At 41.7% G+C, this 9,874-nt stretch overlaps 1 non-coding gene across 1 annotated transcript; it reads right to left on the reverse strand.

The window, feature by feature from the left end:
- Window positions 1-9,340: 9,340 nt before the first annotated feature.
- Trnar-ucu (transfer RNA arginine (anticodon UCU)) lies at window positions 9,341-9,412 on the reverse strand. The gene has a single exon. It is a non-coding gene; the product is annotated as a tRNA-Arg (tRNA).
- Window positions 9,413-9,874: the final 462 nt, after the last annotated feature.

Consider the following 9,874-nt stretch of genomic DNA (forward strand, 5'->3'; position numbering starts at 1 on the left):
ATACAATAGTTGAAGTCTGTTATAAGCATTGTGCTCAATGCTTCCTTTGCTTTATTTGACTGCTTTACACCACTCACTGCACGCCTCTGTTATATATAGTGTGTTGATAAGTTCAACTAGTATTGAGTGCATCACATATTTACTTGGTTTTCATACGTTTTACGCATGACTCTAGTATGTTCTTGTTCCTTCTCCATTCATTTCATAGAATGCATTAATCAGATAATGTGGATCACCCGCTGTTACGGAATTTTATCATTCTTTTGTTGCAACGGAATGTCGCAGGGTAGGAGGGGCCCTCTGCCGGTCTCGTTCCTCCAACCACTTCCCGCCTGTGCGGAATTCTGGCGTGAGCGCTAACAGAGGGCGCTGATTATGTGCAGCACTATATTTTATTTCATTTGTGGCTCTTTCAGCGATTTGTTTTATGGCTGTTTAATATTACCCGGCGCACTATCAACGATGTTTAATATTTATGTCATTATCTAGAATACTGGCACTAGAGCACATGTCAACCACTGCTTCTTAACTTTTCCTCTTTCTACCAATATTACTTTTGTCGTGTTCTTCTTTTTATTGCTTTTTATTACTGTAATGCCTTTTATACGTTATAAGCTTATTACAGACTTCAACTATTGTATCCTCCTTTATTTTCGTTGTTTCAATTAATTATTGAAAACTAGTGTATGCCGACATTAGCCACGTCTGGTGAACTTACAACACAAACATCTTGTGGCTACTGTACGGCAGCTTTTTTTAAACAGTAGTTCTACTGACAACATGACTCGTGCACGTAATGTGATTTATACGTATTTGACGATGCTGCTGCTGATTCCGCATTTACCATTTGACGATGCCACTATGGCTGCAGTACAGTAGGACTTCGTTTTTATGAAACAGGTATGCCTCTTCATATTTAAAGCGCACAAATGTAAATTTTGTCAGTACTACCTTGCATTATGGTCTATGTATTGTTCTCAAGCTGTATACTGTTTGCGAGTGTATTTATGTTTTTCCCATTTTTGCTGCAGATCTGATGATGGTCATTAAAGACCGAAACCGGTAATCTGTTAACAAAAAGTTTGTGAACATAGACGTAAATTAAAGGAAACTTATTACATATACGGCTCACTGTTTTTTCGCGACGATGTCACAGCTTGTGAAGACAATAAATAGTTACAATGTGCACCATCACTGTTGTCACCCAATTTGACAAAAGGAAGCCTTTTCCGTTATATTTTAGTAAAAAAATTTCTGGTTTTCAAACCCCTGATGTAAGCCATTTATATAATTTTTGTCGCCTCACTTATACATAGAGTAGTACTGTTTTAGCAGTATCAATGTTTAGACAACATCCTTTGCTTTGAGATCTACTTTATCTTTCCTTCTTTCGGTATGATAGTTTGATCTGTGAATCACTAGTGCCAACATGGCTTCCAATCGTGAAAATGGCCACATGAATTGTCGGGAGAAGTGTCGGAGATGGTCAGTTCATTTTTAATCCGTTAATCCCAATGAGAGTTGTTTATCTCCATATATAACGCAGAGTACTACAGATCGACTGCAAAATCCGTTTGTGTACGAAGCTATTATCCGTCACTATATCCCTTTGTGACGATTTTGAATTAATTAATTAATCATAATTAAGACCATTTCTGTTCTGTTATATTTGATCTAGTGCAAAAATCCGTTGAAAAAAGTCTGCCGCAGGCGCTTTAATGGCTTTAGATACTAGGGCATTAAATTGCCTAGAAAATATGTCCGGAAATCAGAGCAACACACGTGGGATCTTAATGCCATTTTCTACAGTAGCTAAGCAATTTAACGTTTCAGGAACCACGCTAGAAAAAAGAGGTCTAGCAATAACAGAGCTGTAGCGGACGGTAAAAAAAAAATATTTTGGGGAGCTTCATGAGTGTGAACGATGAAGACTAAGAATAAAAATCTTTAGTTATATTTTTCAAATGGAGAAGTCATTTTGTGGATTTACAGTGTATGACCTACGGCAAATAATATTTCAGTTGGGAGAGCGGAACAATATACCACATCGTTTTCATACTAAACTATATGGAAAAGTGTCCAGAACAGGCCACATTAACCCGCTGGGTAGGGATAAGTAGACACTACGTAAGCCTTCAGAAAAAATGATATAGTTACTGTCTTTTTTTTTTCACTTAAAATTTTTTGTATTATACCTTATAATAAATGGATTCAAAATGTGTAAGCGGTCAACTTCTGTGTAACCATGGACTGGTGAAAATTCAGTTTCCCTTTGAGTAACCACTTAACGCTGCATTCTCCTGATATTGTGATCGGCACATTTTAAATTATGCTGTGAATAATGAGGTTTAATGAAATAGTGAATGGATAAGAGTTTAGTCATTTTATGTATATGTGCATTATGTGTATAATGGAAAAATAACAAAAAATTATTTATTTAAAGAGTAAAATTGGTGCAAGTGTTGCTATTCCACATCGCTACATCTCAGAATGTTGGCAGGTACAGCAGCAAATGGGGGTAGCTGCCCCCATGTGTTATTTTGAAGCGAAAACCATTGCCCAACGAAAATTTTGCTAAATGGTCGAACATTAGTTGCCAATAAAAAGGTTTCATGACAGCATTATTAATGATGGACTGGCTAGCCACTGTTTGGAGTCACAGACCTGCTGCTCTGCTGAGTAAGGGAGCTATGTTAATGTTGAATGTCTTTACAGGTCACCTCAAGTCTGAAGTGCAGAATTAAGTTGCGCGCTGAAGACAGAATAAGTCTTAAGCTTGTAGGTATGTCGACAAAACTGCTGGTGCCTCATGTCGTCGTAAACAAACCGTTTAAAAAAGTTAACCGAAAATAATGTTTACATTGAGTTTTAGAAGAATAACATGTACATCGTCTAGTAAGGGGGAAAAAATAACAGTCAGCGTCACGTGTGATTGGACTGCCTCCTCATGGTGCATAGTATCAACAGATAGTATCATTGAAGGGTTCAAGAAGTGCAGCATGTCTGATGCTCTGGACAACCTACACTGGGAGAAGAGTGATAAAAATACCGACAGTGGAGAAACAAATATTGAATGCGAAATTAACAGTGACATCGGTGAAGACTGTGGTTAAAAAGTTGACATTTCTGTGTAATTTATCTACCTTTCAAGATAAAAAAAAGTTTTTGCTCCTACCAGTTCCAACTTATTGTATTTATTTTTTGCACGGAGCGTATCTGGAATTAATTCGCATTTTCAAGGTCGTGTTTTTCGGGTTTTATGCCATTTATGCGTTCTACTTTCGATGTGTGAGCTGCTGGATTAATCTATTCTCTACACTTAAATGTCTAAACACACACAATTTTATAAGTAACGATGACTTTTTATGTTTAATTAGTGGCGAATTACAAAAAATCTTTTCCTTATGGTTTTCTTGTAATGGTTCAAATGGATCTGAGCACTATGGGACTTAACATAGGAGGTCATCAGTCCCCTAGACTTAGAACTACTTAAACCTAACTAACCTAAGGACATCACACACATCCATGCCCTAGGCAAGATTCGAACTTGCGACCGTAGCGGTCACGCGGTTCCAGACTGAAGCGCCTAGAACCGCTCGGCCACAACGGCCGGCTTTCTTGTAATTCTCTTATGCAGAAACTCACACATATTAAACGGCACTAACACAATTTACAGTGCACAGTACACGTTGAAAACAGAAACGTACAATAATAAACAGTTAAGAAGAAATTTTACATATAGATGATGCTGCAGATTGATCAAAAACTATGTGTATTATTCTTCAGTGCAAAGGGTATGTTACGTATGTATTTTGAACCATTATTTGGTTGTATAGTAGTTACAATGGTACCGATTTTGATGTATTTCCTTATGCATATGCCTCGATGGTATCCTTAAATCCGTACATATTATAAAAATGTATGTATGTAAGTACGTGTGTGTGTTCCACGTCTGCTCCTAAACCAGTGGGCCAGTTTCAACCAAACTTGGTACACACGTCCCTCACTAACAGACAACAATCTCTGTGGGGGGTAAAAACCACCCGTTTATCATATTCAGGAGATATCGCATAAACAATGAGATGCGTGAAAACCTGCCGCTGCGTGCGTAACGTCCCAATTTGTTGCTTCTGTGCTACTAACTCCACTTGCAATAATTTTCGCAGATATTATCCGCACATGTAGTTGAAGGTACCTACAGAAGTCTAAGGCGCTGCAGTCATGGACTGTGCGGCTGGTCCCGGCGGAGATTCGGGTCCTCCCTCAGGGTGTGCGTTTGTCTTAGGATAGTTTAGGTTAAGTAGTGTGTAAGCTTAGGGGCTGATGACCTTAGCAGTTAAGTCCCATAAGATTTCACACGCATGTGAACATGTACCTACATAAATATATCATTGTACGACACGTGGTTCAAGAGGAGGAGGGGTTAAATGTTTAACGTCCTTACGACAACGAGGTCATTAGAGACAGAGCACAAGCTCGGATTTGGGAAGGATGGGGAAGGAAATCGGTCATACTTTAGTCAAGGGAACCATCCCGGCAAGCAATTGAGGGAAATCACAGAAAACCTAAACTAGAACGGCCGGACGCGGGTTTGAACCATCGTCCTCTCAGATGCGAGTTCAGTGTGCTATATACTGCACCACCTCGCTCGGTATGGCTCAAGTGACATCACAATCACTACGATGCGTGGAAAACCGTCGCATCATGTGAAAATGCGGTATAAAAGCTAGGAAAAAGATGAAGAAGGAGAGGAAGAAGAAAAAGAAAGAACAAATGCTATGAAGATACAGGATACAACAGAATAACATTCTTCTTTGATATTCTAGTTAGTAAATTAGACATAATAAAGCTGCACGTCTAATAAAAATGTAGTTATTTCCGAATTAGACTTGTACAATTGATAAAAGCTAGTTGTTCGTTATCTTTATACCGTTGTCAGTAATCTTCGTGCACCGATCTCCACACGCACTAATAATTTCAGCAGCAACAATAGCAGTGATTTATTTTCACCTGGTTTGTTAACCATTTGTAATGTTCAGAGAAGTGTCATGAGTGCAGAACTTTGATTCAAACCTACACATTTTTCTTGATGCCAAGTCCAAATTTGCTTATTTTGCCCAAACACAGCGAACTTTACACAGTGTCACCTCACTAACGTGTTGTGCAGACAAACCTGCGAGAGAATTCTGAAACGGAGGTTTATTAAGTTTAATTAAGTGAGGAACTAAAGAAAAGTAAGGTCAGCAGCTTATGAAAAATCACACCCTTGATACAAAAATAAAAGTGCAAAGTCTTCACTTATGTTGTTCCAAAGCCCATAGCATTTCTCATTTCACCAGCTATCGGTCCGGGTTCGATTCCCGGCTGGGTCGGAGATTTTCTCCGCTCTGGGACTGGGTGTTGTGTTGTCCTAATCATCATCATTTCATCCCCATCGACGCGCAAGTCGCCGAAGTGGCGTCATATCGAAAGACTTGCACCCGGCGAAGGGTCTACCCGACGGGAGGCCCTAGTCACACGACATTTCATTTCATTTCATGAAGTTTTGCATACTAACGACATGGTAAAAATGATCTCCTCTTTGCATGCTATCATTTACAAAAACCTGATTTCAATATCTCAAACCTTTTATGAAATATAAGGAATGTTGTGCATATTTCACTCCGGCTTTACCGCTGGCGCGCCCGGTCTCAAATAAGTGCGATACATCAGATCAATTTTCTTGAGAACAGCGACAGATGGAGACCACCAACAAAGTCTAAAGAAAAATTTAATAAGTTACCTGAATTTCATTTGCAGCAATGCATTATGCACCAAACGCAAAACATAGCGACCCCTATTTTTCATTGCAAACATCTTCAAATTTCTCGCTGTCTTACTTGGATGCATATATTACAATAACTATCACCATTAACGAAATGATAACATCGTCATTATGCTGACATATAAATCTGTAACTAAAGTAAAAATTAAAATTTTCTACGAAATAGTTTCCTTCAAATAGTTTGAGAAAGATGGCAGGGCTTGCGCCTCTATTCTGGCATCGCACTGTCGGAGGTTGTTCAGAGATATTTTGTCGAGTATTTTGGTGTCAGGGAATGATCGTCTCCAGTGGCTCTTTACAAAGTAATAATGTAAATATGATTTACCCAGTTTGCTAAAAGTTGCCTAGAAATTGCCTGTAATATGCAGTCAGCAAACGTACTCCATAAAATACAACGACTCTCAGCCACGTTAACTTTGATGACAGCGTCCTTCTGCCACCCTTGGCCTGAGGTGAGTGAACGCACACACGAGATGCATATTGGTCAACTCCTCACCAATAAATTCATCCGTACGACAACTACTACTGCCAGAAGGAAACTTAGAGCCATGCTGTGTCCTCGAGAAGATGCTGCACACAGCCACACGCAGAATAGCGCCGAGTCGCCCAGCAGGCCTACTAGCGAACTACTGAGTCAAGGCTAGCCTCCAACAGGGTGCATAAAAGGCAAGATCTGAGATATTCACTCTGCAACAGAGTGTGCGCTGATATGAAATTTCCTGGCAGATTAAAACTGTGTGCCGGACCGAGACTCGAACTCGGGACCTTTGCCTTTCGCGGGCAAGTGCTCTATCCTTTCTTACAGGAGTGCTAGTTCTGCAAGGTTCGCAGGAGAGCTTCTGTCAAGTTTGGCAAGTAGGAGACGAGATACTGGCAGAAGTAAAGCTGTGAGGACCGGGCGTGAGTCGTGCTTGGGTAGCTCAGCTGGTAGAGCACTTTCCCGCGAAAGGCAAAGGTCCCGAGTTCGAGTCTCGGTCCGGCACACAGTTTTAATCTGCCAGGAGGTTTCACGGCAAGGTCTGTTTTGTGCTTCCGCCGTACATCATTCAAATAGTTCCCAAGTGGACTCTGTCGACCAGATGGGGATACAAGGCGACGTCCGGTACGACTCCGTCAGTACAGCACAGTATCACACCAGTGTCAACACTAGCTGATGACAGCATCAGGACGGTGTCTACGAACACCAGCTTGAAGTGCCAGCTAGACTAGCTACAAGTGGTCGTAGTCATCGTTCACTGGACGCAGGGCGAGACCAGAGTTAAAGACTGATCAGTGTCAGTGAAAATTAGACTACTGCCGCGCACCATCTTCATTCGACAATGAAATATTTGTAAGGTTTCTATAAATAAATTATTGTAATTGTTGCCATAATTTTGCAGTAGATGTTGCTTAACCGAGACTACGTAGTTGCTGCCACCTCGTAATAGCAACTGCTTTCGGTGGTAAGGGATTCTCTTCCTGCCACATTTTTATGTTTGACACCGAGAGCATTTTGTGTATACAAGACACAACCGGGCAGTTCTGATTCCAAGATTGATGGCGAAGAGTAGTGTGGCCGTTTCTGTTGTCAACAGCAATTACCGCGAGCGAATGGAACAAGTCTGTTTCTAAACAAGACACCAGGTGCATATCGCCAATGTTTCTACTGTTGTGCGGCTTTATCAAATGTAAAAATAATTGATGGTAAGAAAACAACCGTAAAGAGACTACTCAGTAACGAGCCACCGGTGACCACGGGTCTCTTACAGCAAAATACGCAGAAAATACCCTCGAAAAGCTTCTGAAATTTTGTCAGTGATGTGCCAGGGCAGCACAGTGGCATGCTACTAGACGCATCCAGAAAGTAAGTTTCCCAATTAAAAAAAAAAGAAAAACAAAGACAACATGGTGATATGAAAACTTTTATTGGCAACAGGTACAGCAAAGTTTGAAATATTTTTCGACATAGTCACCAAAAGAACTGAGACACTTGCCACACCTGGCCGAGCGGTTCTGGGCGCTTCAGTACGGAACCGCGTTGCTGCTACGGTCGCAGGTTCGAATCCTGCCTCGGGCATGGATGTGTGTGATGTCCTTAGGTTAGTTAGGTTTAAGTAGTTCTAAGGGACTGATGACCTCAGATGTAAGTCCCATATGCTTAGAGCCATTTGACTAAACAGCATTCGTATCGAGGAACGCATTATCTTAATTAATTTTGTCTAATATAAACACAAACCCTGGGATTTTTAAATCATTTTCTTCATTATCTTTAGGTTCAAGTATGGATGGGGAAACACCTTCCGGAAAAAGAATGGGATGAGGTGTGCATGTCGGTCGGCTTACACCAATTTCTATTGAAGAAGAACCTGCGCCAGAGCGAGTACTTCACATTATACGCTACAACTGTACGGTTGCGAAAACAAGTGTGTACCCAGGGCAGGCGGCTTAGGTTGTACGAGTGTATGCAGATACCGCGCTGTCCATGGATGAAAAAATCGGATGGACTTCGCAAACTGACGTCGAAGACGACGTCAAAACTCACTGACGTACATGCATAGAAACCGTAAATAACTACAAAATGTAAAAAGTGCTGTCCATTGCTTTTTTTAGTGCTTAGAGCCATTTGAACCACTTGCCACATCATAGGATCAACTTTTGTATTCCTGTGTCGTAGAAGTCTGTCAGTGGACCCAGTGTCTGACAATTGTCTTCAACTCTTCGTCGTTGTCAAAACGCTGGCCAGAGGACAGGAATTTCTTGAGATGGAAGAAATATCAGTGATGCTCCAAAGCGTTTCATTTTGTTATCGGCTGTCAGGTTTTTCAGCACCCACTTGGAACACAGTTTCTTGAACAGCAGGTGCTTAGTGACAATTTCATGCAGCAAAAATTAAATGTAAATAATACGTCTTCTGTAGTGGGTGTCGCTCTACTGCAGTGTCACACATGACGAATAAATAGGAAAACAGTAGAACGTCTGTGTAGGGTCATGTTTTTACCTACACTGTCACTTGGCTGAATGTGTATGACGCTCTGTGGCATCATTCAAACACAGTCAACGTGTCACACTAGCTGTGTATCTCTAACAAAGTCGACGTATGTCCCCACCTCGGTGGCGATTAAAACGATTTCGCTCCCGGCTCGTCTCGAGCCACCAACCTTTCGGTTAACAGCCGAACGCGCTAGCCGATTGCGCCACGGAGGCCTTCATTTCTCCTCACTTCTGCTCTGTTTACCAATGCAACTCGTATACCTTCTGCAGGCATCTCGCAGAATGGTAGCATCTGCTTACGCCTCTTCACATGGATAACATGTATGCACACTGTAGCGAGGCTCATAAACGAATGACATCGCCAAGCATGACATTATACTACAAAATGCATACAAAACAGTGTTCCGCCTACACATTCAGTAAACCTCTCAGGCAAGGGGAATACTCTTCATAGGTTGTTGAACTTCCCTTTGATTCAGTGTACTGCCATGTGTTACATGCTGCTTGAGCTAGCTCTGCTCTCTGCGGGAAAGTTAAAAAAATGAATGCCTTCTTTGAGGGTCGAACTCACGACCCCTGATTTAGAAGACCAGTGCTCTACCACTGAGCTAAGAAGGCGGTAGCTTTGCGAGTTACCCCCGAATCGCTCTACCAACTAAGAACTAAGCTACCCAAGCACGACTCACGACCCGTCCTCACAATTCCACTTCCGCGAGTACCTCGTCTCCTACCTTCCAAACTTCACAGAAGCTCTCTTGCGAAACTTGCAGGACCAGCACCACCGGAAGAAAGGATATTGTGGAGACATGGCATAGCCACAGCCTGGGGGATGTTTCCAGGATGAATTTTTCACTCTACAGCGGAGTGTGAGCGGATTTGAAATTTCCTGGCAGATTAAAACTGTGTACCGGACCGAGACTCGAAATCGGGACCTTATCACTGAACGAACCTTACACACGGCGGATGAACGATTAAGAGATGCCATTTCAGGGCACTGCTGCCGCGGTACTGACAATAGGCGGGACATGTCCGGCTGCCATTTGATTGTCACGTCATAGATCTGTTGCGCATGCGCTACTT

Source organism: Schistocerca serialis, chromosome 6 (genome assembly GCF_023864345.2).
Source record: "Schistocerca serialis cubense isolate TAMUIC-IGC-003099 chromosome 6, iqSchSeri2.2, whole genome shotgun sequence".
Taxonomy (NCBI): Eukaryota; Metazoa; Arthropoda; class Insecta; order Orthoptera; family Acrididae; genus Schistocerca; species Schistocerca serialis.